Here is a 24,166-nt window from a genome sequence, read left to right as displayed (position 1 = left end):
GGCTGCCTGGGGTTGAGGTGCCTCAGGAAGCAGCTGCACATAGGTAAGTACATGAGGCCCCACAACCAAGCAGCAGCAGGACCAGATTTCAAATCCTAAAGGCAGGGAAGTGATGAAGAACATGGGATTTGGCTACTGAAAGATTTGGGTTCAAATCCACGTTGTACGAACATATGAAAGCGGTGCCCTCCTCTGGAAAACGGGAACAATAATACCTATCTCATAAGCTCATTGGGATAATGTTCACACAGCACTGAGCACTATGTCTAGCCCAGAGTAAGCCTTTAATAAAAAGTATCTTTAGCCTACTCATAATTAACCTAGCTTCTGACTCCAAGTCTGGGCCTGCCTCTACCTCATAGAAAAACCGTCCCTCAAAGCGGGTGAAAGGGCTTAGCTATAGCCAAATGCTTTCCCTGAGGGATGCGCACCAAACGGAGGACATACACAGGACCAAAGAACATAGAGCGGAGCTGGCGGAGTCTGCATTTGTAGGGGACTATTTTGAAGGGGTGCTCTGCGGTTCACCGGGGGAGACAGGATGGAGATCTCACTGAAAGCTGCCCTGCCCACAGTAGCTTGCTGAGGCAACTGTAAGAATATGAGCAGTTTTCTTTGCAAGCCGTGAGTCACACAGAGACTGGTAAATGGTCAGCCCTGGGGCAAAATCATTACAACTTCCTTCCGCGTGCTTCCTGGAACCACTGGCTTGTACCACCGGTTTCAAAATGAACTTGATCTGAAACCACGTCTCATAATCACTCATCCCCCACTATCCCCACCTTCTAACAGCTAATGAAGTAAGCTGATTTCCTGTTCCCGACTGCAGCCTAGCTCCACAAGGCCACAAACCTTAGCCAAGTCACGAAGGCATAAATGGGCTTGCGTCAAACTCTTTCAGGGGCAAGCTGGTGAGCACTGATGAGCACACATGGGGCAACAGTTTTAGATCTTAAGGCTGGAAAACAGAGACCTAAGCGTAACTCTTACTTCCACACGCTCCTGGGACCTTAACGTCATTGACTGCTTCGCATCCAGTTTCTCCCATAGAGATCCTGAGTCACAAGGTCAATGAACCTGACGGGAAGGTCTAACTACCAACATAAACTGATAGCTTTCGGCACTGAGCCACAATTGCAAGACTGTTTGGGGAAGGGAGTTAATAACCTGAGGTTGCTTCTAGAGAAATTAATTTTTTAAAAAAAACAAAAAAAACCCCAGAGCTCTAGCTCTTACTGGGTAGTTCAGTTGGTTAGAGTGCCATCCTGATAAGCTATCCTGATAAGGAGGCAGGTACAATCCTCAGTCAAGGCACATGCAAGAATCAACTAATGGCTGACCTGTAGTGGCGTAATGGGTAAAGCGTCAACCTGGAATTCTGAGACTGCCTGTTCAAAACTCTGGGCTTGTTTGGTCAAGGTACATACGGGAAGCAACAATAAGTTGATGCTTCCTGCTCTCCCCACCCCTTTCTCTCTCTCCTCTCTAAAATCAATAAATAAAATCTTAAAAAAAAAAAATCAACCAATGAATGCATAGACAATCACAACAACAAATCAATCTCTCTCTCTCTCTCTTTCTTTTTTTCCTTTTTTTTTTTCTTTATTCATTTTTAAAGAGGAGAGAGAGAAGGAGAGAGAGAGAGAGAGAAGGCGGGAGGAGCTGGAAGCATCAACTCCCATATGTGCCTTGACCAGGCAAGCCCAGGGTTTTGAACCGGCGACCTCAGCATTTCCAGGTCGATGCGTTATCCACTGCACCACCACAGGTCAGGCTCTCTCTCTCTTGAAAAACATATAAAACCCAGAGCCCTGTGTATCTGCACTAGATAGAAAGACATCCAATGGAACCAGGAGACCCTGGCCTGTGCTCAAAGCTCCTGTCTAAAGACCATCCTGCCAAGTCTGGCCTCAGATGCTGAACTGGCGCCACGGTAATAAAACTTGGGCAAGAAGAGTCAAGTCCCTGGGTTACTAGAGCTGCCGTAAGAAGAAATTTATATTTATAAATAGACTGATAAGAACTGATGGATACTGGGCTGAGAACTCACTCCAGGCTTGCTCTTAGATCAGGATTGCTTAGACACCTCCAAACTCTCAAGGAAATACCCTTGAAGCTCGGGGGCTTGCCATCTCAGCCGTACATGGAGGCATTATACAGCCCAACATCCATCTGCTCCCGGGTATTTTGGCAAAATACAACCACCCATCTCTCTGGGGACAAAAGTCCTTCAAGTGATCAATCTCGCCCAGTTTCCCTGCTGACCGTTGGGCATTTTGCCTGGAAGAGAAGAGTGTTTGAAAGTGTTGGACAAAGAGCAGCTTGCGGTGGATGGGAGAGAGGCTGTCAAAGAAGTCTCCATCTAGCTTGGTCTAGGGACATTTATCTAGCTCATCAAGCAAACAAACTTGTCCTGAGAGCTATCACAACCTCCTGTTCAGGATTCAGATAAGAAGGTGCAAGGGGGAAAGTGTGGAATTGCCTTGAAAAAAGATCCTGGCATTTTCCAACATATAGAAAAAAGGTTCACTTACTAAGAAGTACAAATGAAAATAACAAGTGTCATGAAATATTTGGGAATGTAAATCGGCACAATCTTTCTGATAACTGAGCCTTAAACAAGCCCTTTTATCCAGGAATTGTGCCAGGAAATCACTCCAGATGTAACAAAACTGTAACTGCAAGGATGTTTGTGGCTGTTGCTTAAACAGTGTATTTAAGAAAGAAAAAAAGCTTCGCCTGACCTGTGGTGGTGCCATGGATACAGCATGGACCCAGAGTGCTGAGGTCGTGGGGGCTCACCAGATTGAGCATAAGACTGTGGACATAATCCCAAAAGGTCATGAGCTTGAGCCCAAGGTCCAACCCCTGGTCAAGGCACATCTGAGAAGCAATCAATGCACAACTAAAGTGTAGCAACTACAAGTTCATGCTTCTCACTCTAAAAAAATTAAAAAGACCTATCAAGGAAAAACAGTACTCTGCGGGGAGAGGGTGGTGTCACTAAACAGCCATTTATAGTTTATAGCCTGTGCCTAACAAATATAAAGTATACTTTATTCTTCTAAAACAGAGAGGCAGTTAGATGAGAGGATAGGGCATTCACTGAGCCTTGGCACCAGAAGAGCAGACCAGCTCTCCCCAGAACCAGTAAGCTACCTGGCAAAAAACAAACAAACCCCAAGCTGGTCCTCAGGGAGAGGGCCAGAAGAAGGTGGCCAATGGGACACCACTGCAAGGCATGCTGGGAGCCAAGGGAGTAGAGGCTATTTGACTGACAGACACAAGAGATACCCAGAGGCATGCCTGGAGATAAATTGCTCAAGGCAGCTCCACTTACCCTACCCCCTCAGAGCCCCTTGGCACCCTGCTAGAAGCCAGACTCTTCTTCTCAAAAGCCAAGAGCAGAGTAAGCCAACCCATTGCCATGGAACTGTTCGTGATAATTCATCACCACAAAATCACCATCATCGAAAACATCAAGGAATCAAGCACTGTGCTGGAGCAAGCACTGTGCTGGAGCAGAAGTGCTTGGTGAGAGGCATTCTCCAGTGGCCACCGGCACGGCTGTGGCTTTACGAAGATGACCAGCTGCTGGATGACAGCATGACCCTGGAAGAATGCCGCTACCTACCCCTGGCAGATGGCCCCAATGATGCACTCTTCACCCTAAAACTGGATCTTCTCGCAGACAGGGCGGACAGGGTGTTGGAGGCCCTCTGCCTTGAGCCCCTCTCAGACCCACTGAAATAGAAGATGAAGCTGGACTGTCAGGAAGCGGGGCTGGAGGGCGAGCTGCAAAGCAGCAAAAACAACAGACTCCAATCCACCCCCTCACATCAGACACCCTCAACGAGGACTTGGTTAGGTAAATGAACCTGAAAGATCTATTGAAAATGTTCATTTGAAAAGACAAACGTCCTCTATGGGTGGTGACCTCCATTTTGCTTATTTTCCAGTTTTTCCATAGTAAACATTTACTTGATTTGCAATCAAAATGAGATGTGTTCCAGTCTACCTGAATCATTACCAGCTAGAAGCAGCGGTCATTGGGACTTGGACATGAGCTGCAAAGTATAGAACTGTGACAACAATTCCAGTGCCATGCGGACTTTTCCTGGACTCCTGCTCCTTGTGACAGCTCCTAACAGACTGAACTGGGGTTGGGTTGCATTTTTCAGGGATTTGGCATGGTGTTGGGGCCAACTTGGACTTGGTGAACATGTTAAGGACACTACTCTTTTATGGATTCTAGCTGTATTGGCCAAGAGTTTGCTTAAAGGCTTTAATCACTGTAAAAAAAAAAAAAAAAAGAAGACTAGATAAAGAAGATGTGGCACATATACACCATGGTATACTATTCAGCCATAAGAAATGATGACATCGGATCACTTACAACAAAATGATGGGATCTTGATAACACTATACGGAGTGAAATAAGTAAATCAGAAAAAAACAAGAACTGCAGGATTCCATACATTGGTGGGACATAAAAATATGACTAAGAGACATGGACAAGAGTGTGGTGGTTAAGGGGGGTGGGGAGAGGGAAGGAGGGAAGGAGGGAGAGGGGCACAAAGAAAACTAGATAGAAGGTGACAGAGGACAATCTCTCTTTGAGTGATGGGTGTGCAACAGAATTGAATGACAAGATAACCTGCACATGTTTTCTTTGAATATATGTACCCTGATTTATTGATGTCACCTCATTAAAATAAAAATTTATTTATATAAAAAAAATTTTTTTAATCTTTTCCAAAAAAAAAAAAAAAGAGATGTGATCTCTCCCTGCCCACGTGCCCCACTAGAAGTTACATGGTCAACCCCTGTTATTGAGAAAGCAAGTCTGCCTAGCTGCAGAAAAGTCTTTGGAAAAAACTACATCACCAAGATTCCTCCATCCCTTTGGGAGCTAGGTCCTCCCTTGAAGTCCCCAGAAAGAAGCCCAAGCTGGGCTACATTCCACAGCACTCTGGGAGCCTGAAGCACAGACAAACACGAAGCTCAGCATGAGGTGTGTTGTCTGGCTCACTGATTCCTCCCTTTAAGGACTATACCAGAATAGAGATTCTAGTGATCAACCTGGGATATATGGGATGGCAATTAAGGGTCTGTTGGGTAAATGTGCTGCACATTGGCTGGCACTGCAGCCTTGAACAAGTCACTTCATATCTAAGCTGTGTAACAGTAAGCACTCAACAAATAAAAGCCCTTATTAATTACCAGTCTCTAAAATAGAAACACACGTACCCAGGCTCTAATTAGGACCAAATAAGATGTGTTATGTTTTCTTTTTGTTGTTGTTTGTTTGTTTTGTATTTTTCCGAAGCTGGAAACGGGGAGAGACAGTCAGACAGACTCCTGCATGCGCCCCACCGGGATCAACCCGGCACGCACACCAGGGGGCAACGCTCTGCCCACCAGGGGGCGACGATGCTCTGTCCCTCCGGGGCGTCACTCTGTTGCGACCAGAACCACTCTAGCGCCTGGGGCAGAGGCCAAGGAGCCATCCCTAGCACCCGGGCCATCTTTGCTCCAATGGAGCCTCGCTGCTGGAGGGGAAGAGAGAGACAGAGAGGAAGGAGAGGGAGAGGGGTGGAGAAGCAGACAGGCGCTTCTCCTGTGTGCCCTGGCCGGAAATCAAACCCGGGACTTCTGCACGCCAGGCCGACGCTCTCCACTGAGCCACCAGCCAGGGCTAAGGATATGTTATGTTTTTATTTATTTATTTATTTATTCATTCATTCATTCATTCATTCATTTTAGAGAGGAGAGGGAGAGACAGAGAGAGAGAGAGAGAGAGAGAGAGAGAGGAGAGACAGAGAGAGAGAAGGAGGGAGGAGCTGGAAGCATCAACTCCCATATGTGCCTTGACCAGGCAAGCCCAGGGTTTCAAACTGGCGACCTCAGCATTTCCAGGCTGACGTTTTATCCACTGCGCCACCACAGGTCAGGCATGTTATGTTTTTAAAAGCACAATTAAGTATTTAAAACTAGCCTGACCAGGTGGTGGCGCAGTGGATAGAGCCTCGGACTGGGATGCCGAGGACCCAGGTTCGAGACCCTGAGGTCGCCAGCTTGAGCGCAGGCTCATCTGGTTTGAGCAAAGCTCACCAGCTTGGACCCAAGGTTGCTGGCTCAAGCAAGGGGTTACTCAGTCTGTTGAAGGCCAACGGTCAAGGCAGCAACCTTGGCCTTTTCATGCCAGCAACCTTTGGGCTCAAGCTGGTGAGCTTTGGGATCATATGGGCAATACCCCCACTCAAGCCAGGGACCCCACACTGACGAGCCTGTGCTCAGAGCCAGGCAACCTTGAGGTTTCAAACCAGTGACCTCGGCATTCCTAGTAGACACTTTATCCACTGCACCACCACCAGTCAGGTGGTATTCAATAATTGTTGAGTGAACCAAGAAAGTCCTTTGACCCAGCAATTTTGCTTCTAGAAATGCCTTTGAAAGAAATATGTATACAAACTCATCCAGCTGTAATAACATTATTACCACCACTAACACCTACATTTATTTACAACATACACACTTTTTCATACACTAAACTCATCTAGTCTTCACTACAGCCTTAGGAGAGCCCTATTATTATCTCTATTTTACAGATGAGAAAACTGAGGCATAGATGTTATACAACTTACCCAAGTTTCCACAGCTAATAAGTGGATAAACAGATTTAACGATGGCTCTAGAACTTCAGCTCAGGCACTCTCTATGTTATAATAGTGACCTCTCATGCAAACTTCAATTATAGAAATTTGAAATGGTGCCATAATGGACACTCACAACAGTATAGTGATTGCTGGGGTGGGAGGGAGGTGGAGGAGGGCATGAGGGGGGATAAATGGTGATGGACGGAGACTTGACTTGGGGGGCTGAGCACACAATATAATGTACAAAAGACGTGCTATAGAACTGTGCACCGGAAACCTGTATAATTTTGCTATCCGGTGTCACCCCAATAAATTTCATTTTTTAAAAAATAGTTCCATAGCCTGATCTGTGGTGGCGCAGTGGATAAAGCGTCGACCTGGAAACGCTGAGGTCGCCGGTTCGAAACCCTGGGCTTGCCTGGTCAAGGCACATATGGGAGTTGATGCTTCCAGCTCCTCCTCCCTTCTCTCTCCCTCTCTCTCTCCTCTCTAAAAATGAATAAATGGAAAAAAAATTAAAAAAAAAAAATAGTTCCATAAATATTAATTTGCACTTCGTATGCAAAGTTTGAAGAAATGTAACCTTCAAAATTAGAGGAAAAGTGTAAAAAGCTGTAAAATTTCAAAAAGGGAGAGACTATTGAACTGTAAGCACCACCCTAGCTTACTCCTATCACACACATGTACTTCACATGTTCACATGAGAATGTAAGTCTTGAATTGCGGAAGTTATGAATTTTTGAGGTTTTCAAGAATGCATATTTTACATCATTGCAACCACCCTGTATAAGACTGTTTATTGAAGCAATATTTGGGTTTAAGAAAAAAACCATAGCCTGACCAGGCAGTGGCGCAGTGGATAGTGTCGGACTGGGATGCGGAGGACCCAGGTTTGAGACACAGAGGTCACCAGCTTGAGCGCGGGCTCATCTGGTTTGAGCAAAGCTCACCAGCTTGGACCCAAGGTCGCTGACTCCAGCAAGGGGTTGCTCGGTATGCTGGAGGCCCACGGTCAAGGCTCATATGAGAAAGCAATCAATTAACAACTAAGGTGTTGCAACGCGCAATGAAAAACTAATGATTGATGCTTCTCATCTCTCTCCGTTCCTGTCTGTCTGTCCCTGTTTATCCCTCTCTCTGACTCACTCTCTGTCTCTGTAAAAATAAATGAATGAATGAATGAATGAAAAAAACCATAAGCCCCACTTTGGTGGTGGTATGAATAAGACCAGAAATGAGTATCCTTTTCAAGAATGGAAATTAACTTTCATTCAGCATAATGCTTGCTAACTAGATTTTGAAATATAAAAACTTGAAGCATGGATGGACCTGGAGAGCATTATGCTAAGTGAAAAAAGCCAGTCAGAGAAAGACAAGTACCATATGATTTCACTCATACGTGGAATCTAATAAAAAAAATGAACTAACAAGCAAAATACAGACAGACTCATATAGATAGAGGGCAGGCCGACAGCTGTATGGGGGCGGGGAGGGTAAATGGATTGAGCAAAAAAATAATAAAAAGGCCTTGGCCAGTTGACTCAGTGGTAGAGTGTCGGCCTGGAGTGCGTAAGTCCCGGGTTCGATTCCTGGCTAGGGCACACAGGAGAGGCGCCCATCTGCTTCTCCACCCCTCCCCCTCTCCTTCCTCTCTGTCTCTCTCTTCCCCTCCTGCAGCTGAGGCTCCCTGGGAGCAAAGGATGGCCCAGGTACTGGGGATGGCTCCGTGGCCTCTGCCCCAGGCGCTAGAGTGGCTCTGGTTGTGGCAGAGCGTCGCCCCCTGGTGGGCGTTCCGGGTGGATCCCGGTCGGGCGCATGCAGGAGTCTGACTGCCTCCCCGTTTCTAGCTTCAGAAAAATACAAAAAAAAAAAGCCCTGGCCGGTTGGTTCAGTGGTGGAGCGTCGGCCTGGCGTGCAGAAGTCCCGGGCTCGATTCCCGGCCAGGGCACACAGGAGAAGCGCCCATCTGCTTCTCCACCCCTCCCCTTCCTCTCTGTCTCTCTCTTCCCCTCCCGCAGGGAGGCTCCATTGGAGCAAAGATGGCCCGGGCGCTGGGGATGGCTCCTTGGCCTCTGCCCCAGGCGCTAGAGTGGCTCCGGTCACAACAGAACCACGCCCTGGAGGGGCAGAGCATTGCCCCCTGGTGGGCAGAACGTCACCCCCTGGTGGGCGTGCCAGGTGGATCCCAGTCCGGCGCATGCGGGAGTCTGTCTGACTGTCTCTCCCCATTTCCAGCTTCAGAAAAAGTAATAATAAATAAATAAATAAAAGAACAAAAAAGAAAAAACTTATGGACATGGACCACAGTGTGATGACTGTAGGGAAAGGGGAATGGGGGGAGGTGGAGGAGGGTGGAGATGAATGGAGATGAATGGAGACTTGACTTGGGAGGGTGAACACACAATACTGTGTACAGATGATACGTTGTACAGTTGTGCACCTGAAACCTGGATAATTTTGCTAACCAGTGGTACCCCAATACATTCAATAAAACAGAAAAAGGAAACTTGAGAAAAAAATGCATTTTGCTTTGATTTAATGTCACATTCTCAAGTGCTCAACACTCAAGAAAAATAATACAAGGGCTAATAAATTTGAGTTATGCAATTAAAAAAGCTTATTTTTGGTGATTACAAATGCTTTTGAAACATTCAGATAATTACGACATACAACAATGACTAGTGTAAAAACTAGTAATTTTTTTTTTTTTTTTTTACAGAGACAGGGAGAGTCAGAGAGAGGGACAGACAGGAATGGAGAGATGAGAAGCATCAATCATTAGTTTTTCATTGCGACACCTTAGTCGTTCATTGACTGCTTTCTCATATGTGCCTTGACCAAGTAAGCTCTTGCTCAAGCCAGCGACCTTGGGTCCAAACTGGTGAGCTTTGCTTAAACCAGATGAGCCCGTGTGCAAGCTAGATACCTTGGGGTCTCGAACCTGGGTCCTCGGCATCCCAGCCCAACATTCTATCCACTGTGCCACCGCCTGGTCAGGCTGAAAACTAGTAATTTTTATTTATTTATTTATTTATATCTTTCTGAAGCTGGAAACGGGGAGAGACAGTCAGACTCCCGCATGCGCCTGACCGGGATCCACCCGGCACGCCCACCAGGGGCGAAGCTCTGCCCACCAGGGGGCGATGCTCTGCCCCTCCAGGGCGTCGCTCTGCTGCGACCAGAGCCACTCTAGCGCCTGGGGCAGAGGCCAAGGAGCCATCCCCAGCACCCGGGCCATCTTTGCTCCAATGGAGCCTTGGCTGCGAGAGGGGAAGAGAGAGACAGAGAGGAAGGAGAGTGGGGGGTGGAGAAGCAAATGGGCGCTTCTCCTATGTGCCCTGGCCGGGAATCGAACCCGGGTCCCCCGCACGCCAGGCCGACGCTCTATCGCTGAGCCAACTGGCCAGGGCCGAAAACTAGTAATTTTTAAATGATATGGTTAACTTTATAAGCTCACAGCAAAGTCTGTCTTCAAGGTATTATTCAAACATAAAAACTAAATTTATTTGGATGGGGTTAAGATGAACAATTCATTAAATTATCTTTCTACAGCAGTTTTCCCTAATAAGGTGATTCCTGACAGATTTCTAAAAGTCCAAACACTTCATAATTTTTATGTTAACTCCTCCCTCACTTCCACATCTGTAAAAGATAAAAATAGGTGATTAGCTATATAAATCATGCTTTATCTACCATGTAGAAGACCACGGAGCTGTTAAAGAACAAGACAGATGTGCACTTAGCAGCCTGGAGAGAAGCCTAATCTAGTAAGTTACAAAAACAAACTGCAGAGTAATATTTGTATGCATAATATAGTCCAATTCCTGTTTTGAAATTTTCTGTACATATCTGTACGTTTTTCATAAAGAAAAAGGTCTACAGGATTTATATTAAACTGTTAATTGTGCTTATCCTTAGGGAGTAGAATGGAGGAAGAAATGAACTTTCATGTGTTTCTGATTTGCTCCTATTGAAAGGCAGTGAAGTTTAGTGGTTAAAGCTCAGGCTGCTTAGACTTGAATCCAAGCTCTGCTATTCACTAATTGTGTGATCTTGGGAGAGCTACTTAACCTCTCTGGCCTCAGTTTCCTCGTCTATAAAATGGGGATGCTAACAGTAGCTACTTCAGTGGATATTGTGGTGATTAAACAAGCAAACACATATAAAATGCTAAGAGCAGTTCCTGTCAGATAGTAAGCACTACATATTTCATTGAAAAACATGGTTTTTACAGTGAACATATATTCATATATAATGTAAAATTCCAACCAATCAGCCCAACCCTACATAAACATATGAAATAGTATATATGGAGGGGAGTAGGATAAAAATAAAAAGCTCTCTAGGCAACTCTGATAGTCAAGCTTGCAAATTACTGACTCAGAGGGCAAAGGCAGGGCCAAACCAGTTAAGAATGTGGTGGAGTCCCAGTTGGGAATGTAGGAGAATTCTGGAAGCGGAAAAAGACCATAAAAGACAAGAAAATAATAGGTCTTGAAGCCCTGGTGGGAAGCCCCAGCTGAAGCCGACTCCACAAGGAGAAGGCAGGGTGTGGGCATGGCGTCATGTTCTGGCTTGTGTGTGGAGAGCCCACAAGTAGCTATCTTCTCTCCCTGCCTGAAGCTACAACAAGATGGGGCTCGTTGTGAGAAGGCAGACAGACTAACCAAGATACCCAGGCCAGCAGCTGAGCCCTTCAGCCCTGCCTCTCACTGACCTCCACATCCTCATAGCACTGGGGCCATGAGGCATTCCCTATACATAGGACAGTTACAACCTAAAGGCTGAGGAGCTTGCCTCAGACCATAGAGTCTGGGATGAGAAAACAAATCTAGAACCCCATTTTCCCCTGTCTGTGCCCAGATGTATATACCATCAGGCCTGTCCCCACTGCTGGGTTAGACAACAGTCTGAAGAACTTGTGAATGAACCTGAACTGGAGGGTGGGGGAAAGTGGGGAATATTCTATGGTTCCCAGATTTGGGGGAGGAATCTTCTCGAACAAGTACACATGCACTCTTGTACACAATTAATTGCAGGAGAGTAAAGACTTCCTAAAGGTAATGTGAGACCTGGAGGTCAAAACCCCTGGGCAAGATCAACCTGCTTCTAATCTCCATCTCAGGTTTAAGGTTTCTTGGTTAAGACAGATGTGATTTTGAACTAATCTTTACGTGCTCTTTAATAAGCAAAAGTGGGGTTGCTGAGATTGAGGGAGAAGTGAAAAGCCTGGGATGGTACCTCCTCAGCCCCATGTCTCCATCTAGCCCTTGAGATTCCCCAGAGTCCTGGGGGAGCACAGATCGCTCCTCCCTAAGGTTCCTCCCACCTTCTGGCTGTGTGGTCCTGGCTGAAAAAGCCCACTCTCTCCCCGCAAAAGTTAGCAGCAGATCCAGTGTGAGTTCAAAGATGGGAAAGACAGGTGTTCGGTGTTCATTTTGCTGTCTTTCCCAGGATGAGGCATTTAAGTTCGCTGAGCGAGCAGCAGGACCCCAGAACTGTGAGGGTCAGTGGGACCATGACTGCTGCAGCCTAGAGGGGATTCTGTCAGCTTGAGGAGTCTGCAACCCACTGATGCTCTGGTAACCCACAACTGCAAGGGTGCCTGGATTTGGCTGGAGGAGTGGGGGGCGGGGCACAGAGCATACAAACTCTTCCACTCAAAGTGAAGTGAGAAGTCCTTAATGCTGGCGGGGGGGGGGGGGGGGGGGGGGGCAGAGCAGAAGATGAACAGCCAGAAGCAGATCCCCTGCTGAGAACACAAGGCCTGGTATCTGAACCCTCCCAGTTCCCTCACATCCTAAAAGGAAGGCCGGGGTCCTGGACAGAAATACCCCCTCCCCCCAATGCCAGCTCCTGGTGATTAACAGAGGCCTGTGGAAGGGACAGGAATTCAAAGCTCTTGGGTCATAAGTTTACTAAGTATTTCCAATCTTCCTCTAGTTTGGCTGGGGCCACCCTCTCTCCCTGTCTCACCCTGGCTCCTAAGTGGTTAGCACTGCACACTTAAAGAGTCCAAATGGGTGCAAACCCTAACTTCACAATTGACCCTGAGTAAGTTAAAAGCCTAGTTTTCCCTATCCAGTTAAATGGGGCCAATTCCACTCCCCTCACGAGGCTTTTAGGAGGATTAAAGGGCTTATCACAAGAAGTACTCAGTGTAGCTTCTGGAACTCAGTTAGCTCTTGGCAAACAGTATTTAGGTTGTGCTTTTGTTTTGTTTTGTTTGACAGTCCTTCCTCATCAGCACAGCCGCCCGAGTTGACAATGCCTCATAACTAAATGAAATGAGGGGGAAATTCAACTGAGGCCAACAATATCCAAGTCCTCAGGTCTGGGACAAGTCTAAAGGGGGCACTGCGAAGGGAGGCTGGTGGGGCGGCCCAGTGTCTTGGATCCAAGACTTCAGAGACTCTGACCTCCATGGGGGCACACCTGGGACTTCAGTAACATCTCCTGCCTTTCCCAAACACCTTGCTGCTTCTGTTGAGGGGACACTAATTCCAAGCTGGACCGGGCCCTGCCTACTTCTCCTTTTGCCTCTCCCCTCCTTACACTCCATGGACCAGCCAGGCTACATGTACTTAATTTATTTTATTTTATTTTTTTGGCAGAGACAGAGAGAGCCAGAGAGAGAGATGAGAATCATCAATTCTCGTTGCAGTTCCTTAGTTGTTCATTGATTGCTCTCTCATATGTGCCTTGAACGTGGAGCTACAGCAGAACGAGTGACCCCTTGCTCGAGCCAGCAACCTTGGGTCCAGGCTGGTAAGCCTTGCTCAAACCCAATGAGCCCATGCTCAAGCTGGAGACCTCGGGGTCTCAAACCTAGGTCCTTCGCGTCCCAGTCCAATGCTCTATCCACTGCGCCACCGCCTGGTCAGGCCAGGTTACATGTATTTAAATTCCTGGAACCCATGTGTTGTTCCCTTGCCACCTCTCATACCCCAACTCTCTTGCCTAACTCTTCCGCAGCCTCCAGCGTGGACATCACTTCCTCCGGGTACCCCCAAGAACATGTTGGCAGCCTTTGTTATGTGACTTAAATTTTCTCTCTCTCACCTACAACTTGATCACATATATATAAAAATAACATACATACACACATATACAAATAATTCAATTTGTCTGTCTCCTTACACTAATAAGGTAGATAGCTTCTGAAGCTAGAGTTTCTTTATCATGTTTTGTTCACAGCACCTAGAACAGTACCTAGAACTTAGTAGGTACTCAATAAATATTTGCTGCCTGCCTGACCAGGTGATGGCACAGTGGATAGAGCATTGGACTGAGACATGGAGAACCCAGGTTCAAAACCCCAAGGTTGCCGGCTTGAGCATGGGCTCATCTAGTTTGAGCAAGGGGTCACTTAGTCTGGTGTAGTCCCCTGGTCAAGGCACATATGAGAAAGCAATCAATGAACAACTAAGGTGCCGCAACAAAAAATTGATGCTTCTCATCTCTCTCCCTTCCTGTCTGTCTGTCCCTCTGATTCTCTCTCCCTGTCTCTGTCAAAATAAATAAATAAAAATAAAAAAATAAATATTTGCCTGACCTGTGGTGGCGCAGTGGATAAAGCGTCAACCTGGAAACGCTGAGGCTGCCGATTCAAAACCCTGGGCTTGCCTGGTCAAGGCACATATGGGAGTTGATGCTTCTTGCTCCTCCCCCTTCTCTCTGTCTCTCTCTCTCCCCTCTCTATAATGAATAAATAAAATCTTAAAAATAAATAAATAAATATTTGCTGCCTGATCAGGCGTTGACACAGTGGATAGTGTTGGCCTGGGACACTGAGCACCCAGGTTCAAAACCCTGAGGTCACCAGTTTGAGCATGGAATCATGGACATGACCCTATGGTCACTGGCTTGAGCCCAAAGATCACTGGCTTAAGCAAGGGGTCACTGACTTGGCTGGAGCCCACAGGTCAAGGCACATAGGGAGAAAGCAATCAATGAACAACTAATGTGCCACAGCTACGATACGAGTTGATACTTCTCATCTCTCTCCCCTCCTGTCTGTCTCTCTCGCTCACTAAATAAATAGATATTAGCTGAATGAAGGATTCACTATTAAATTACCTGGTGACTGATCTACTTTCTCCTCTAATCAGAGGGGCCCACTGACATTAAAGTGTTGCTCACTTATGAACATCTAACACCTGTAAGGACCAAGAGAAGATCAGAAAATAAGTAGGGCACTAATGGAACAGGGAACTTAAGGGTTACAGGCAGGTCCTGCTCCTGTTCTGTTAGGAATAACATGCCCAAGGTCGTTCAAGAAGCAGAGACAGATAGGGACTCTGGGAGGCTGAGAGAGAAGAAAAAAAAAGAGAGAGACATTTGCATTCTATTGGTTAAAAGACCCTTATCAGAAGTTTAGGTTTGGAATTCGCCAATGAGCTAGACCCCAGCCCCTGTTGCTATGCTATGTGCAGCCCCCTTAGCAAATAGGTTACCGCCACATCTGCTTCTGTATTAGGCTTGCTTGCTTAGCTTATAAAAAGATTTAGCTGTGAGCGCTAGGTGCGATTCCCATCTGCAGCTCCTTGTGAGCACAGTGTCTCTGGACACCTCGGGAATTTGCCCCTGCGCAGGTAAAACTGGCCAATAAAGTTATATCTATACTCCTGAAAGTCTCCGACATTCGTTCTTGTACCCAGTGGATGTTACAACACCCAGTAGGTATTCAGACATTTGTTGTCTGAATGATCACTCAACTTGACTTTAGATCTCAGATGCCTCACTGCCTCTGTATTGAGGGAGGTGCTGGACTTGACCACCTCGGTCTTTTGAGGCTGCTGCCCACCCACACCTTGGCCGGAATAAAAATCTTCAACCTGGAAAAAGACCTCACCTAAGAAACTCAAGGCCCTTTAGAGATTTCTTTTCTTTTTTCTTTCTTTCTTTTTTTTAGTTTAATTTATTAATTTTAGAGAGAGAAGAAGGGGAGAGAGAGAGAAAGAAACATTGATTTGTTGTTCCACTTATTTATGCATTCATTGGTTGATTATCGTATGTGCCTTGAGCCAAGACTGATCCTGCAATCTTGGTGTATGGAGATGATGCTCTTAACCAACTGAGCTACCCGGCCAGGAGATTGCCTTTCTACTTTGGCGGAAAGTAACAAGCATTAGCTTAAGGGCAAATAAAAAGGAAAGATTTCTTCCCCGAGATAAAGGAAGTTACCAACTACATAATAAAGGCTTGTCTCTTGGCATAGGGCCAGATGAGAAGCAAGAGTCCAGAAAGGATGAGTCTTGTAAAGAGACTGTTGGGGGAGGGAAGCTGAATCCAGAAGACTCAGCTACTTTAAGACAAAGAAAAGCTGACTTCTCAGTACAGTCACAGTCCTGAGAACCTCAATTAATCCAGCAATTACGCTCCCAGGTATGTATCTAACACATCCTGTCTATAGTTTCATCAAAATACTTGAACAGTAGTGTTCACAGCAGCACCGGTCATCGTAGCCAGAAAATGGAAACTCCTCAAATGCCCATCAACACAACTGTAAATAGTCACATAATGACTACTATACATGACAATGAGAATCAACTACAACTACATCCAGAACTATGCAAGAATCTCGTGAATGCAGTACAGAAGCCAGATCCAAGAGGATATTCTCTATGATGCTTTTACATAAAGTTCAATACAGGCAAATTATCAATAAATTATGGTTATTTGTGGGAAAATGCCCTGAAAATGGAGTGTTGCCTTGAACAGATATCATTCATGCAGACGTAGGAACGCTGGGTCCCTGACATGATTATCTGCACAAAAAGCTTCTGTATTCTGTTTGCCATTTCCTATCTCTTCCGAGTATGTGCTTACAAGCAAGCTTGCCCTGATATACTTGAGGATGATTACCTCGTGTACTAAAGCTTTTCGATAAGCAGATAAAGAAAACAAATAAATGCGATGAAGACTCGCATATTGAGGCTCTCAGTCCTTGAGGCTGGGAGACCCCTGGCCGCATCTTTTCTGCATCTTGTGCCTGTGCTTTCTTTAAATTTTGTGGCGCCTTCCACTCAGGACTGTCCTCGGCAGCGCTGGCCTCTGCAAGTGGCACTCAACGTGGGGCAGCACCGGAGTGGGAGAAAGATTGCTGGAGCAAATTTAACTGGTATAACACCACAAACCCCGGATAGTGAAATATATATATATATATATATATAAAGGCCTCTGAAGTCCTCAAAAGGTAAGGATGCTCTCAGGAATTTATTCAGGATAACAATGGGAAATGGGGACAATGTAATGAAATATTGTCCCTATGTTTGTCTTTTAAAACAGCTGTTCAGGGCTAGTGGAGTAAAAATTAGTGAAGCTAAATTATTAGAGCTTTTGCAAGTTATTGAAAAGTATTGTACTTGGTTTCCTTCTCTAGACAGCTTAGAGTTACGGGATTGGGAAAAGGTTGGAAAGGAATTAAAGAGACTCCATGTGTAGGGTGTGCCTGTCCCAGTCATCACCTGGCCTACATGGACCTTACTAAAATTGGTCCTTGAGCCTTTACAGAGGAGGATGAGGATGAGGATGAGGATGAGGATGAGGATGAGGATGAGGATGAGGATGACGGGGAGGACAATGAGAAGCATGAATTCAGCGAGGTTGAGTACCCGGTGCTAAAAGGCACACTTGGGACAAAAGTTCCTAAAGCTCCTTTGTCTACTCCTCTGCTGCCACCTTCTGCTCCTCTGCTTGACTATGGGTAGAACAATAGCCACTCAATAAAGAAAAGTTGGAGGCTTTACATGAACTTATAACAGAACAACTCAAAAAGGGGCACATTAAGGAATCTTTTAGCCCCTGGAATTCTCCAGTATTTGACATGAAGAAAAAATCTGGGAAATGGAGATTTTTAACCGACTTGAGAGCCATCAATGCTGTTATTCACTCGATGGGACCACTACAGCCCAGTTTGCCTAATCTAGCCATGATTCCCCAGGAATGGCCACTTTTAATAATAAATCTTAAAGACTGTTTTTTCACTATACCATTAGCTGAAGCTGACCACAAAAAATTTGTCTTTTCTATCCCATCTCTGAATGCTAAAGAACCTATGAAAAGATTTCAATGAAAAGTATTACCACAAGGTATGCTTAATAGTCCCACCATGTCAAATTTTTGTGGCTAAGGCACTTGAACCTGTGTAGCTATAATAGCCTTCCTGTTACTTAATCCATTACATGGATACCTTTTTTAAAATGGTTTTATTTAGACAATTAATTTTAATGGGGTGACATCGGTCAACTAGAGCACATAGATTTAGAGAAAACATCTCCAGATCATTTTGACATTCAATTATGTTTATACCCATCACTCAAAGTCAGATCATCCTCAGTCATCCATTTGGTTTTCTTTATGCCCCTCCCCTCCCACCACCCCCTCCCTCTCCTCCCTTCCCCTCTCCCTGGTGACCACTGCACTCTTATCTATGTCCATGAGTCTCAATTTTGTGTCTCACCTTTGTGTCTTACTTAGCTTTTTCTGACTTACTTATTTAACTCAGTATAATGTTATCAAGGTCCATCCACATTGTCATAAATGATCCTATGTCATCATTTCTTATGGCTGAGTAGTATTCCATAGTGTGTGTGTGTATACATATATATATATATATATATATATATATATATATATATATATATATATATATATGCACCACATTTTCTTTATCCAATCGTCTATTGAAGGGCTTTTTGGTTGTTTCCATATCTCGGCCACTGTGAACAATGCTGCGATGAACATGGGGCTGCATGTGTCTTCACGTACCAATGATTTTGAGTTTTGGAAGTATATTCCCAGTAGAGGAATTGCTGGGTTACATGGTAGTTCTACTATTAATTTTTTGAGGAATCACCATACTTTCTTCCATAATGGTTGTACTACTTTACATTCCCACAGTGAATGAGGGTTCCTTTTTCTCCACAGCCTCTCCAACAATTGTTACCTGTCTTGTTGATAATAGCAAATCTAATAGGCGTGAGGTGGTATCTTGTTGTAGTTTTGATTTGTATTTCTCTAATAGCTAGTGAAGATGAGCATTTTTTCATTTATCTATTGGCCATTTGTATTTCTTCTTGGGAGAAGTATCTGTTCATGTCCTCTTCCCATTTTTTTATTGAATTGTTTGCTTGTTTGTTGTTGAGTTTTGTGAGTTCTTTATATATTTTGGGTATTAGCCCCTTATCTGAGATGTTGTTCAAAAATATCAACTTCGACCTGTGGTGGCGCAGTGGATAAAGCGTCGACCTGGAAATGCTGAGGTCGCCGGTTCGAAACCCTGGGCTTGCCTGGTCAAGGGTCCTATGGGAGTTGATGCTTCCAGCTCCTCCCCCCTTCTCTCTCTCTGTCTCTCCTCTCTCTCTCTCTCTCTCTCTCTGTCTCTCCCTCTCCTCTCTAAAATGAATTTTAAAAAATCAACTTCCATTTAGTTGGCTGTCCATTTTGTTGTCAGTTTCTTTTGCTGTGCAAAAGCTTCCTTGTCTGATGTAGTCTCATTCATTTATCTTTGCCCTTACTTCCCTTGTCTTTAAAGTCAAATTCATAAAATGTTCTCTCTAAGGTCCATGAGTTTAGTACCTATGTTTTCTTCTATGTATTTTATTGTTTCAGATTTTATATTTAGGTCTTTGATCCATTTAAAATTAATTTTTGTACAAGGAGACAAACCACAGTCGAGTTTCTTTAGCATGTGGCTTTCCAGTTTTCCCAGCACCATTTATTGAAGAGGCTTTCTTTTCTCCATGTGTGTTTTTGGCTCCTTTATCAAAATGATTTGACCATATATATGTGGTTTTGTTTCTGGGCTCTCTATTCTGTTCCATTAGTCTGAGTGTCTACTTTTCTGCCAATACCATGCTCTTTTGATTATCGTGGCTCTGTAGTATAATTTGAAGTCAGGTATTGTAATGCCCAAGCTTCATTTTTTTTTCCTTAGGATTACTTTGGCTTATTTGGGATTTTTTTTTTTTTTCCAGAGACAGAGTCAGAGAGAGGGATACACAGGGACAGACAGACAGGAACGGAGAGATGAGAAGCATCGATCATTAATTTTTCATTGCGCATTGTGACACCTTAGTTGTTTATTGATTGCTTTCTCATATGTGCCTTGACTGCGGCCCTTCAGCAGACTGAGTAACCCCTTGCTCTAGCCAGAGACCTTGGATCCAAGCTGGTGAGCTTTTGCTCAAATCAGATGAGACCACGCTCAAGCTGGTGACCTCGGGGTCTTGAACCTGGGTCCTCTGCATCCCAGTCCGATGCTCTATCCACCGCACCACCGCCTGGTCAGGCTATTTGGGATTTTTTATGGTTCCATATAAACATGGATGTCATTTTATTAGCAGCCCCGATCAAGAATTATTAACCCAAATGTATACAATTTACAAATTTCTGTCTCCAAGGCAGGTTTGAAACTAGCCCCCCAAAATGCTTTTTTTAAGCATTTTATTTTTATTTATTTAGTGACAGAGAGTCAGAGAAAGGGACAGACAGGAAGGGAGAGAGATGAGAAGCATCAGTTCTTCCTTGCGGCACCTTAGTTATTCATTGATTGCTTTCTCATATGTGCTTTGACCAGGGGGCTACAGCAAACTGAGTGACCCTTTGCTCGAGCCAGCGACCTTGGGCTCAAGCTGGCGACCTCAGGGTCTCGAACCTGGGTCCTCCGCATCCCAGCCCGATGCACTATCCACTGCGCGCACAACCGCCTGGTCAGGCTGAACTCTATTCTGTATTAGTTATTTTACAAGATTACCCAAACCCTATAAATATTATTAATGATTCTGCTTATGTGGTTCAGTTCTCTCAAACTGAGACAGCACATATTAAGTCTTCATTACCCTTAATTATTCTTAATAATCCTCTATCTTATTTTCTGACCTCCAGCAAGTTAATTTGCTCTGGCTCTGCTCCTTTTTATATTACTCATATTCACTCACATTCTAGTTTACCCGGTCCATTAACCACAGGTAATGCTAAAATTGATAAATTTATTATGCCCATTTTTACCAAGGCTGTGCAATTTCATGACTTGACGCACATCAGTGCTCCAGGTTTACGTGGGCGCTTTCCTATTTCCTGGCAAATGGCCAGGCGCATTGTCCAAACATGTCCTAAATGTCAGATTCTTTTTTTCTTTTTTCTTAAGTTGGAAACCTGGAGGCAGTCAGACAGACTCCCACATGCGCAGGACCGGGATCCACCTGGCATGCCCACCAGGGGGCGATGCTCTGCCCATCTGGGGCGTCGCTCTGCCCATCTGGGGCGTCACTCTGCCACAATCAGAGCCATTCTAGAGCCTGAGGCAGAGGTCACAGAGCCATCCTCAGTGCCTGGGAAAACTTGGCTCCAATGGAGCCTTGGCTGTGGGAGGGGAAGAGAGAGACAGAGAGGAAGGAGAGGGGGAGGGATGGGGAAGGAGATGGGCGCTTCTTCTGTGTGCCTTGTCCAGGAATCGAACTCGGGACTCCTGCCAGGCCGACGATCTATCACTGAGCAAACCAGCCTGGGCCAATGTCAGATTCTTAATAATCCTAAACAATCGCATCCTGGTGTTAATCCCAGAGGCCTTGCCCCTAATCAAATTTGGCAAGTTGACGTGACACATGTTCCCAGCTTTGGGAAACAAGCCTTTGCTCATGTCATCGTAGACACATACTCACATACTCACATTTCGTCTGGGCCACTGCTCAATCAGGTGAAACTGCACGACATGTACAAAATCACCTTTATGCCTGCTTCACAGAATGGGTCTGGCCATCCACTATCAAAACAGACAATTCCCCAGCTTATTTTAGCTCCTCCATGGCGGCCTTCTTTACCCAATGGAACATCCACCATGTCACTGAAATTCCATATAATCCTCAAGGGCAAGCCATTGTTGAGAGGATGAATAAATCTTTAAAACTGATGGTAAGTGCCTGACCAGGCAGTGGCGCAGTGGATAGAGGTTTGGACCCAGGTTTGAGACCCCAAGGTCAGCCAGTGGATAAAGCATCGGCCTGGGATAAATGAATAAATAAAATCTAAAAATAAATAAATGGCCCTGACCAGTTGGCTCAGCCATAGAGCATCAGCCTGCCATGTGGAAGTCTCAGGTTCAATTCTCGGCCAGGTCACACAGGAGAAGCACCCATCTGCTTCTCCACCCTTCCCCCTCTCCTTTCTCTGTCTCTCTCTTCCCCTCCTGCAGCCAAGGTTCCACTGGAGCAAAGTTGGCCCTGCCGCTGAGGATGGCTCCATGGCCTCCGCCCCCTGGTGGGCATGCTGGGTGGATCCCGATAGGGGGCATGCAGGAGTCTGTCTGTCATCAGTGTCCCGCCCCCCCTTCTCACTTCGGAAAAATACAAAAATAAAAGAAGCAATAAAGGATGTTTTAAAGTGATCTAAGAGATTTATCAGGATACTTATTGCTGCTATCATGAGCATCATAGGTCTTACTATAGTGGCAGCTGTGTTCAGTCACTTTACACCAAAGTATACAAACTACAGAATTTGTCCAAAAATGGCATGAAAATACTAGTAAAGCCTGGGGAAGCCAGGCACATATTGACCAGGAAATTAACTCCCGCCTGGTTGATCTAGAGAACGCTGTTTTGGTATTAAGGAAATAATTACAAAATATAAAAATGCAGTTAAAATTACACTGGGATTTGCCTGACCTGTGCTGGCGCAGTGGATAAAGCATCAACCTGCAACACTGAGGTCGCTGGTTCAAAACTCGGGGCTTGCCTGGCCAAGGCACATATAGGAGTTGATGCTTCCTGCTCCTTCCCCACTTATTTCTCTCTGTCTCCCTCTATCTTCTCTCTAAAATTAATAAAGTCTTAAAAAAAAGTAAATCAGAAAAAACTAAGAACTGAATGATTCCATACATAGGTGGGACACAAAATTGAGGCTCATGGACATAGATAAGAGTGCAATGGTTACCAGGGGGAGGGGAAAGGAGGGGAGGGAGAGGGTGGGGGAGGGGAGGGGCATAAAGAAAACAAAATAAAAGGTGACAAAGTGCAATCTGACTTTGGGTGATGGGTATAAACATAATCAAATATCAAAATGATCTGGACAGCGGTAGAGCGTCGGCCTAGCATGCGGAGGACCCGGGTTCGATTCCTGGCCAGGGCACATAGGAGAAGCGCCCATTTGCTTCTCCACCCCTCCGCCGCGCTTTCCTCTCTGTCTCTCTCTTCCCCTCCTGCAGCCAAGGCTCCATTGGAGCAAAGATGGCCCGGGCGCTGGGGATGGCTCTGTGGCCTCCGCCTCAGGCGCTAGAGTGGCTCTGGTCACAATATGGCGACGAGCATCGCCCCTGGTGGGCGTGCCGGGTGGATCCCGGTCGGGCGCATGCGGGAGTCTGTCTGACTGTCTCACCGTTTCCAGCTTCAGAAAAATGAAAAAAAAAAAAAAAAAAATGATCTGGAGATATTTTCTCTGAATCTGTGTACTCTAATTGATCAATGTCACCCCGTTAAAATTAATTGTCTAAATAAAATTAAAAAAAAAAAAAACAAAAAAACACTGGGATTGGAACCAGGCTGCTTACGGTGTTACCATATTTCCCCACATATAAGATGCACCTTAATTTTGAGGCTCAAAATTTGAAAAAAATGTATTACATATAGTTATTGAACTCAAGTTTTATTCATCATAAAATCCATAAACTCCTCATCACTGTCTTCAACAATGAGTGCAAAACAAGCATGAAAAGGCAGGAAGTGCAAGTAAAAATGTCTGCAACCACTATGTAAAATGCACCCACTTTTTAGACCCCAAATTTTTTGACAAAAGGTGCATCTTATACATAGGGAAATAGGTACGCCATATATATATATATATATACACACATATATATGTATATATATATAATTTTTTTATAGTGACAGAGAGAGAGTCAGAGAGAGGGACAGAAAGGGACAGACAGACAGGAATGGAGAGAGATGAGAAGCATCAATCATTAGTTTTTCGTTGTGACACCTTAGTTGTTCATTGATTCCTTTCTCCTACGTGCCTTGACCACGGGTCTTCAGCAGACCGAGTAACCCCTTGCACGAGCAGCGACCTTGGGTACAAACTGGTGAGCCTTGTTCAAACCAGATGAGCGCACACTCAAGCTGGCGACCTCGGGATCTTGAACCTGGGTCCTCCGCATCCCAGTCTGTCGCTCTATCCACAGTGCCACCACCCCGTCAGGCAAGTACTCCTTACATTTTTAATGGAACTCAGATCCTGTGAGAAACTGTCCAGAGACATATCCTCGGATATAAGAACAATCTTAGTCTTGACATCAGTCAGCTTCAAGCTGAAGTGCTTAACATGCAAAAAGCACAACTGCAGCTTTTACCTGCCTCTCACACCATGACTAGAATAGCTGATGGATTACAATCTTTAAATCCAGTAACCTGAATTAAACAATGGGAGTCCGGACTGCTAGGAGGAATTGTTTTATTATGCATAATCTTGTTTTGCTTCTTTTTAGTTGTCAGATGCATGCAACAAAACTTCCA

At 45.2% G+C, this 24,166-nt stretch overlaps 1 protein-coding gene across 2 annotated transcripts in view; it reads right to left on the bottom strand.

Annotated features, from left to right (window-relative positions):
* The window catches only part of CDH3 (cadherin 3), a 76,867-nt gene that overhangs the window by 29,334 nt on the left and 23,367 nt on the right, over positions 1-24,166 (bottom strand). The gene's annotated exons all lie outside the window — the stretch shown is intronic.

Source organism: Saccopteryx bilineata, chromosome 9, assembly GCF_036850765.1.
Source record: "Saccopteryx bilineata isolate mSacBil1 chromosome 9, mSacBil1_pri_phased_curated, whole genome shotgun sequence".
Taxonomy (NCBI): Eukaryota; Metazoa; Chordata; class Mammalia; order Chiroptera; family Emballonuridae; genus Saccopteryx; species Saccopteryx bilineata.
This window is presented reverse-complemented; position numbering and strand designations above follow the sequence as displayed.